The 10082-nt window shown below is 35.2% G+C and overlaps 1 long non-coding RNA gene across 6 annotated transcripts; it reads left to right on the top strand.

Annotated features, from left to right (window-relative positions):
* Positions 1–2114: 2114 nt before the first annotated feature.
* Positions 2115–5833, top strand: LOC104120722 (uncharacterized). 6 transcript variants are annotated; one of them, XR_011414198.1, is made up of 5 exons: positions 2115–2272; positions 2571–2745; positions 3752–3975; positions 4543–4655; positions 5627–5833. It is a non-coding gene; the product is annotated as an uncharacterized lncRNA (long non-coding RNA). The 6 variants fall into 6 exon arrangements; XR_011414194.1 differs by having other exon boundaries at positions 5529–5833; XR_004503527.2 differs by having other exon boundaries at positions 5163–5833.
* Positions 5834–10082: the final 4249 nt, after the last annotated feature.

Genomic DNA, 10082 nt, shown 5'->3' with positions numbered 1-10082 from the left:
AATCAAATGAATAATAGAAAGACAATACTAAATTTATAAATAACAAAAGTTAAGAATTTCAGTATTTCTACCACTAACTTTGTGACAAATATCTCCTTCAGGGAGAAACGATATTAACATCTGAATATTTTATATTCATTATTATTCTACCTCTTAAGTAGGTGAATTGTGGTATTTACACTTCTTTTTAATATTTTTCTGCTTCAAGAGAAAATTTCAATTGTTTACTACTTCAGAGCAAATTTGACGTATGAAAGATTTAGGATATGTTCTCTCAATCGTATTACCTCTTCTGCAGGTGAATTGTAATATATTTACATCAAGAGCGCGTTCATATTTACGGCTTTATTAATATTATCACATTCACTTCAGGGAATGGATTAATATTTATAATGAAATTCTCATCCTTCAGAAAATCGAACATAATTATCTGAACACGCATTAATCACATCAAATTGTGATGCTTCAGCCTCTTTTAAAATATTTACTACTTCAGGAGCAAACCAAGGCGTGCATGCAATATAGAGAATATTTCTATAGCTTGTCTTTAATTGTAACCATATAAAGCCTAAATTATCACTTCTGGTGGTCATAGGCTATACCAATTCTGGTGGTTAACATTGCTACTTCTAGCGGTCATACTCTGCTAGAGTTCAAGTAAACCATAAAATTAAGCCATAACAGGAATTAGGAAATATTGCTACTGCTGGCGGATATATATATTTCTTGCATACTCTGCTGGAGTTTAAGTGGACCTAACAATGTTATCCACTTTGTAATCTTTTATGGAGACAATAACATGATGAAAACAAGTGTATAAAAAGCAAATTGTTATATGCTGATACGCACGTACATAGCAAGTTAATTCAATATCCATTGTCTTCTTAGCCTTCAAATCTTTATATTTCAAATCACAATATACCTGCAAGTCTTGCATCACTAGTTGCTTAGAATTAGCACGTGATGGACATAGATAATAAGCATAATTTTTTAAGCTCATGAAAGAAATCAAAATAAAATTATAAATTAATAAGCCTTATCTTTGAGAAATGACATCAGAAGGATTTAATCTCTTCATAGAGTTGAAAATTAACAAAATTAACATATTGTTCATCACTCCAAGAATATAATTTTTCTCAAAATACTCTGAATGAACCGGTTTGACCACGCACAAGGGTAGTCTTCCAGGCGAGAGAGAAGCCCAATTGACGAGCAACCATACTGCTAGAAACCCAACAAATAAACAGAGCAAAGCAGCCAAAGAGCCTGCTTTCTTGTACAAAGCCACGTAGAACAGTGCATAAATCAAGGCAAACAAGAACCCGAAATTAAGGACTAAGGAGCTGTGTTCATATAGCTGAATCAGAGGCAAATTGAAAAGTGGCGGCATAAAATCGAAAAAAATAAGACCGGTGAAAAACATTGGCCAAACAAACACCATGTGAATCAAGATATTCACTGGGTTGTTGTGGTATGCTCCATAAAAAGCGAACTGCTTCTCTAAGTCAAATATTCCCATCCTTTCTTTCACCCTTTCCTCCTTCTGCCTTTGCTCCTATTAAGTAATCCGGTAATTATGAAGAAATTGGGCTTGAATGATTTGACCCTCTTTTGGGATTATAAAGGTAGCGATAATGAAATTAGAGACCCGTGCTGATAACGTGTTATAAAATAAAGATCGTAAAGTAAAGACAAGTATAGAGAAAAACTGATATATTATTCAACTTCAAACTCATGTACATATTGAACTTAAAATTTCTTTATTTATAGAAGAAAGGAAGCAGCTGTGAGGCTTTTCAGGAAGTAGCTGCAAGGATTTTCTTTAGCTGCTTGTAAACTGTCTACATGAGCTTCTTGTAACCTACCTGTTTAATAAGAAGCTACTGCAAATCATTTCATTGAGTTGCTTGTAACATGCCTGCATCAGCTGTTTGTAGATAAATTTCAACAGAGTACTAAATGGATAATCTTCTTCAGGAAGATTATCTATAGTGGAGTAATAAATGGACATCCATAATATAATATTTTGATAACAAAAAGGATAATATCCGGCTCATTAATATTAAGATATCCGGTCGTTAATGGGTATTAGGAATCGTTAATGGGTATTAGGAATTTGGCGGACATCCAAAATAAAAGAGCGCCAACACTCTCCACTAAATTTCAGTTCTTTTCTTTCACGCTATTCAAAGAACCCTAAGCCCAAAATTGCAAAATGAGGATGGCACATACTCTCCGCTACCACCACCTTGCTGTCCTCCCTCTCTAATTGGTGCGCTCTCTCTCTCTCTCTCTCTCTCTCTCTCTCTCTCTCTCTCTCTCTCTCTCTCTCTCTCTCAGTGTGTAATGTGCTTAATTGAAGTTCAATTTTATTTTGATTTCAACTTAGTTGATTCTTAAAATTTTCTTTGTTATAAATTGTCTTTTGTTCAATTTAGGATTCATGATAGAAGAAATATATTTTTTTATTTAAGATATGGAACCTTCAATTGCATTTCATTTCTTTCGAGGCAACCTAAGAAAAATGACAACAAAAACAAAATTTTAGTCCTTGATTTTCATATTTGCAGAGCGAAAACCGAAGGAATACAAGTAGATGTTATAATCGTTCTTTTCAATGTCGATGATAGCAGAGAGCGGAGCTTACCAGTCTGTCACTTTTCTACTTCGCTTTGTCTCTGTAGGAAGGTAGAGAGGAAACCGCCAGCTGTCATCTCCGCACATCCAATCTCCTTTCAGTTTCAAGTAAACCAAGCTCTGCTCTCTCTTACAAAAACAGTTTTCTCTTTCTTTTAGATTTGTATGTCTTTCTGTTATGTGAAAAATACAAGAAAGTTGTGAGATGCTTGTGGGTTTTTGTTTTGTGATCTGTTTCAAGTAAACCAAGCTCTGCTCTCTCTTACAAAAATAGTTTTCTCTTTCTTTTAGATTTGTATGTCTTTCTGTTATGTGAAAAATCCAAGAAAGTTGTGAGATGCTTGTGGGTTTTGTTTTGTGATCTGTAGGAGGTAAAAGATATTAAAATTCTTGATGGAAAGGGTATTTTTTTATTTCTTGGTTATAGATAACTAGATGTAGCAAATCTTGGATTATTTATTTTGAGTTATATATGTTGATATTCTAAGAGTTCCATACGACTTTTGAATCTCGACTGATTGTGGTAAATTTTTAGTTTTTACTTCTCTATCTCGGTGCGCATTTGTTTCTGTATCTTTTAAACATTTATGTCTTGACTTTTTGAGTTTTACGACGATTTTCTGGATGAATGAACTTCCCGCGAAATTGAATCGAATTATTTTATTTCTCTTTCAAAGGGAAGAAGTAAGTGTGATCTAGTTAGTGTTTTCACTTTCTTTTAGACATAAAGAGAGCATGTGGCTCAATTTTCATTATTTTCCAATAATAGTTAGTAGTATTAGTTTTATCTATTTATTTTTTTCTGGGTGATATAGGATTCAGTTGCTCATACAACTGGTCATGTAATTGTTAGTATGTCTAAACTTGCAATTTTTTCATTTATATCATCAAGAGTAGTTAACCGGCTTTTAGTATTTATTTGTCACTTGTGCCAATCATGTTGTTGTGCATTTTCAGCTGCTACTTAGCTCAATTTCAACATTGTTGGTGGGAGCAATTATATAATTACATTACCTTTAATCAAGCTATTATTTGAGTGATATTTGATTATTCATGTTGGTACTTTGGATTTATTTGTTGTTAGATTTTGAAATCATGTTGATTGTTACTATAGGTTTTATGGGAGCTGCGATATCAAATCCTGCATTTGAAGTTCCGAAATATATTGTCAAACGAAGGAATAAAAAGGAAGTCTATTAGTGGGATAAAGTATTATGCAGGGTTGTCCATTATATCTCTGTTAATGTTTACACCTTTTGCTGTTGCAATGGAGGGTCTCTAGAGGTGGGCAGTAGGATGGCAAAACACGCTCTCTCACATAGGACCCACTTTTGTTTGGTTAGGATCGACAACTTCCATTTCTTATCATGCAATGCTCGCAGTATTCGCTAATGCATAGTTGTAATAGTATTTAGATATCAATTATTAAATATTTGTCCTGGTTGCATCAGTTTGAGGTAGTTTACATCGTCCTCCATATTACTTGAATCATGGTTGTTTTGTTTGACTATTTTAGAATGTTGATAAAAACTGAAGGTGCTTTAGATTAATCCCGTTTTCTCTAGGCTCCCATAGGCACCGGTTAGGTATAAGGTGATTATGGATGCTATGTTTGTGTCTATATTAATGGTGATGCCTTAGTCCTAGTTCTCTCTTGCATACTTCTGAATCATTTAATAAACTATGTGATAGCTCTTGTAATGTCATTGCTGACATATTTTGTTACTCGTATGTTTATGTTAAAAGTTCTTTGATGAATCATTTTTATGAGTATCCCAATAACAATTTTGTCTTTGGCTTTGCTATTTAGTAGCAGCGCAAGACATATTCTATCACCTTTATAAACAATTGTTTAATATGTCATTGGATGAGATTTCGTACCTGACATTTAGCATAGAAATGCAGTGAAGCGAATATCTGTCGGTGTTGCCTCTATCATAATCTTCCAAATACATGTTCGACTCATCAATGCACTTGGAGCTGCCATTGTAATCTTAGGAACCTTCTTTTATTCACAAGTGAGTTTCTTTTTCGCTGCCCATTACTTGAAAAGTTTGTTACATTAAAGCACAAATGTTGAAAGTGAAGAAGAAAATGGAATTCTATTAGGAATAGAGTGTTGATCCTTGATGGTACATGGCTTCCTCATTTGGTTTATCCTGCTTGCTATTTAAAGAATCATCGAAGTTAATTTATCTAATCATATCCAATATATGTTTGGTGTTATCTTTCACATAGCTTCTAAATTTATCAATTTTCTTTTTGGAGGCTTAAATTGAGGGATGTTTGAATAAGCAAGGAAGTTCTTCTTTTGCGAAAATTGAGTCATGTTTTACTTTTGGAATGGATCGAGTGCAAGTTGCTCATATAGATCATAGTAGTAGAGGTGTAACAAGTCTATTGTTAAGGTGCACCGGTTACAAAAAGAACTTTGTTCGATTTTTTAGTCTATCTATAAGAGGAAATCATATGAAAAACGACGTAACCGATTCTTTCGTTTCTTTGGGCCACTGGCCATCTGCCAGGAGTTTCGGGTTTAAAGTGTTATTGCTTAACCTGATACTGCTAGGGCTGTTTTTCTAGAAGGTGAAGCATGGTGCTCATATTTGGCTGCTAAGTGCCTCTCCAATTGCAAAAATGGATTGACATACTCTTAAATATCCAGTCGAAAAAGGTGTTATTTTTCTGTATGAAGCAAGAACGACAAGTTTTGTAAATAATGCTACAAACACGTTCATCCAAAATTTATGTGACAGCTAGAATATATATGATAGTTAGAAGCTGTGACAATGCCCACTATTGCAGAAAGGTAAATCAGTGTTTTAATTTAGTCGGATGCTTGACTCCTTGGCTTAAGCATTGTTTTTGTTTTCTTACTCTTTTTTCCTTAGAGTGGAGGTGGTTTTGAGCAGTTAATCCGTTCGATTTCACCAGTACTGGATGAGACAATAAGACTGAAAGTCCTCACTCTTCTTCCATGCATTTTCAGATGTGTTCGTCATTCGCATATTGCCGTGAGATTAGCTGATTACTACCAAAGCCCAGTCAATGAATTTGGTTATGGTTGAACTTTAGTACTCGAGATCTAAGTGTACTTTTGTCCTCATTTGCACATAATATTTTACTAAAAAGTGCCATGCTGTGTCCATCTTGTACATAATGCTCTTTTCCTTGTGGTTACTTATTTCGATTTCAATAGGGAGCATTATTTCTACTAGCCCCAGCATTACACAATATTAGCATGAAAGAAAACAGTGGTAAATATTTAGCATGTTTGGCCTATGCAATTGCACGGGCATCTCTATCTAGTACTCGAACATAAAAGATAAACTTCTTAAAACTAATCATTGGCTGCATCAGTTTAATCAAACAATATTTACTCCAATTGTTTAGTTGATTTGGTGATTAAATTATTCATTTGTTTTCTAAATAAAGTAGCTAGTAGGAGTGTTTTCACTAATGTGACAATGACTTCTTCTTTTAACGGATCAAGATCAAGAACTTGAAGTTTGAAGAACCTATCCTTGAAGAATGTGCAGGGCAAATTGAAGCATTATAGGATTTTTGTTTTGTTAGCAGTGGTTTAAAGATGTTATCATTTGTACATCGTGCTATAGTTCAATTGTCTACTTTTAGGAGTTGATAAAAATAGTGTCATGCAATTTGGATGGGTATATTTATAGACAGTATGATCCTTCCGTTCTTTGTAATGATAATAAAATTCTAGAGTATGAATTTTGATTATTTGGTATATTTTTAGATGTGTGATTGTTGTATATATGTGTGTGAGAAAGCATGTGCTAATAATTATTATTGGATAACTACAGGAAAAAATATAAATTGGTGTAATTATATTTATTAAAATTTCACATCAGCGAAGGGAAATGTGGTCTTTAAAACTCTTTAACAACATGACTATCAAATGGTTACATGTGCATTAGCGAAGGAAAATTTTACAATTTGCGAAGGGAACACCGGTCGCTAAATAGGAATAACGACGAGAAGTTTTTTGGTCGTTAACGGAATTTAACGACCGGATTCTAATCCGGTCGCTAATTTTTAACGACGGAGCCTTTAACGACCGGCGATGACCAAATTTTGTTCGATCGTTATTGACTTATAGCGACTGGATTTGAACTTTTAACGACTGGATTCCCTTTCACTAAAAGCCATTTTTCTTGTAGTCTCTTTGAGTGTTGTGAATCTAAGAGAGCACGTGTATTTCAGCCTGTTTAGGCGGTGCAATTTAGATTTGAGCAGAGTGGATTACTCTCTAGAAGATTCCAATGGGTTCGAGATTTATATATAGCAATCAAGAATTTTTTCCGGATTTGTGTATGGATAGAATCTGAGATTTACATTTGATGGTGTCGTGACTTGCGGTAATTCTATATAACTATGGATTCTATATTCAAGTATAAGAAAGGTAAAAGAACAATTTTAAATTCACATAAGGTATTTTCAGAGTGGACGTTTCAGTTGCGGTACTTATGGGGGTGCTTAAGAAGAATACAGTAGCTTATGGGCCTTAGGGCGGTGTGGTTTTATGTTATGTCTTGTAGTGAGCTTTAGGTAAGGATAGTAGTGTTCTGACAAGGAGTAATGTCAACTTGTGGGTAATTCAGAAGAAACTCGGAGAAAATAGGACAAATAGGTAACATGCTGGATCAGTATGGTAATGATATGATCGATTCTTTTGGTTATTATGATGAGGTGGGGCTTTACGTGTATTTTGTGGCAATACTCTTGGATTTGGCAACCTGTGTTGTTTGGTCGAGTTAGAGGAATTCACTTTTGATAGCTTGGTTATGTGCAAATGGATTTCAAAGTATTCTTGATGGTTTCTACCATGGTTTGAGCATGATTTTTTTTATCGGTATGGGGAACATGCTGTGTATTATGATTTCTTCCTGGAAAGAAGCAAGAGAAAGATTTCTAACTAATAGGGTATGTAATTTGCTGGTGACTCAGAGTTTATAATGAGATTCTCGTACTTTTCATATGATAGATGTGGTATATTGTGCGGGATTTAGATTTATATGTACAAGGTGGCAGTTCATTCTTGAAAGGAAGATCACGAATTTTGGATAGAATGATGAGTTTCAGATATTTAGATGAATGTTATAACTGCTCGGTAATCCCTGAGAAGGGTGCACATTTCAAAAGGTGCATTGTGTTTTGGCTTACAGATGTTCATTGGTATTGCGGTACTTACCTGGTTGATAGACTGCTGATATTCAAATTATTGCTATGTGGCACAGAAGAATTATGGAAGTATTCCTTGTGGGATGATCGTGTATGAAAGATGTGTTAGTCATTCGAGTGCTGGAGTTGGGATCAATCACGGTGGTTCATGTGTTCTATGAATTTGGAGACTAGGAGTTCTCCGAATCATATTGTTTCAGGGTTGCGGCATGTTTGAGGTGAGTGCTTTATTTAAACTCAGTGGAGGCACTAGTTGCGCTAATTATTTGTGATAGCTACGCGCTATGAGTGTGCATATATGTGAGGTTTGAGCCCATGTGCGGGCATCAAATCAAGTATTCATACTCGGAAGAATGCTTAGTCTATGATATGCCTAGAGTTGACTGTTAAGCGTAAAGTTATAATATTTTTCGTATTCGTACCTTTGTTGAGAACTATCTGGGCTATACTTGAGGTTACAAATAGGCTGATTCCCTGAATAAATCGGGTAGTTACTAATTCTGCGTTAACTTACCGATTTGAGTTGTGATAGTACACTTTGCACATGCCTACCCTATGGCGTGTTATTTATATCAGTCCAGGAGCATGTGAATCTTATTTCATTTATCATATACATGTATACTTATTTGATTGTTCCTGTATGATATGCTTGGACTGGAGGCCTGTGACCATGCCAGGTGGATTATGTTATTGGTAAATGAGTTGTCCGTGCGGGTCCAGATATTTATATTATTGGCACGTGAGTTGTCCGTACGGGTCCAGATATTGATATTATCGGTACGTGAGTTGTCCGTGTGGGTCCAGATATTGATACACTAACACGTGAGTTGTACGTGCGAGTGATGTTAATGTGAGCTCTAGAAGAGCTGGTTACTGTTATTAAATTTGTGTGTCTTGGTTCTACTATATATAATGAGCTTATAGCATTGCAGTTGTTGTGGTGCTTGTTGAACTCCCAATACAGTTCTCTTCTTTGAGATATTTTCTATTTTTGGGTACACGGATTGCGCAGTTGTGGTTTAAGTTATATTGGTGTGGCATGTCTGTAGGATAATTGTATTTAATAATATGAAGTCATTGGGCCTAAAATATGTACTATTGGATTTGATTATGATATATTTGGGAGGATGACATCGAAAGACGGCTTAAAAAGTGATTATGGTTCGGGTTTGGGCAAGAAAGCTCCATGACTTGTTGATCTAATAAGTGGTTATGAGATTCTGAGTGTTTCTTTTAATATCAGCAGTGTACGAAGGTTTTGGAACGAGGTTTGGCTAGATATGGCGTTTAATACTAGTACTGGGTTAGTTTAGAGTAGTTACTGTGATCGGAAATGGTGTTGCGAGTTTGTGAGTTGTGTAGTATGTTACGTGATTATATCCGGGGTTATGGTTATGGCTTGATACTGTGCATTCAGACTCATATAGTGTGTTTGTTCAGAATCATAATAGGTTAGTTTACGCTCCTTCCAACTATTTGAATCTTGAATAGTTTCATATGATGTATTATGACGTGTATGAATCATCGGTTTTGTTTTCAGGTATTTCGGAAGAATAAATTCTATGTTGGAAGCCTTAAGTTGAAAGAGTTGACCAAATTTTACTTTTTAGTATTCGACCTCGGGTCTGAATGTTTATGGTTATGTTAGGACCGGATGGTGATTTTGGACTTGAGCATTTACCCGGATTTGCATTTGGATAGGTCTAGAAGGTTTCAATACTAATTGGCGAAAGTTGGAAATATTAAGTGGAAAGGGTGTCTTAATTTGCACAACATCTACATTTGGACGGGTATAACTCTCATAATGTAAAGATACTTTTCATGAATTTTGTACCTATAGTGTAGTCCTTTGAATCTAGTTTCTAACGCATCAAGTCGTTTGTCATTTGGACATTCCTACTAAAAGTTATGATCAAATTACCAAAGTTTGATCGCCTAGTTATTCTGGCGGACAGCGAAGTGAGGGTCACTTCGCCAGACCGGGCGCGGGATCAGCTCCAGCTCTTTTAAAGCCAATTCGAGGCTCATTTTTCCCATTTCATTTGGACGAATTTTGGAGCTCTTCTCCACTCTCTCAAGACCACCAACTCTCCTTTTCTTCAAGGTATGTAATCCCCATTATCTTGGTGTGAAATTCCATTATTTTACACCAGTATTGATGAAATCTACAAATAAAATACTTAAATCTTCAAGACATTTCTTCAAGAACTCAAAGGAGGGTTTTGCAAGATTCCTTTCAA

This window comes from Nicotiana tomentosiformis, chromosome 2 (assembly GCF_000390325.3).
Source record: "Nicotiana tomentosiformis chromosome 2, ASM39032v3, whole genome shotgun sequence".
NCBI lineage: Eukaryota > Viridiplantae > Streptophyta > Magnoliopsida > Solanales > Solanaceae > Nicotiana > Nicotiana tomentosiformis.
The sequence above is the reverse complement of the archived record's forward strand: the minus strand, read 5'-3'. Positions and strand labels throughout refer to the sequence as shown.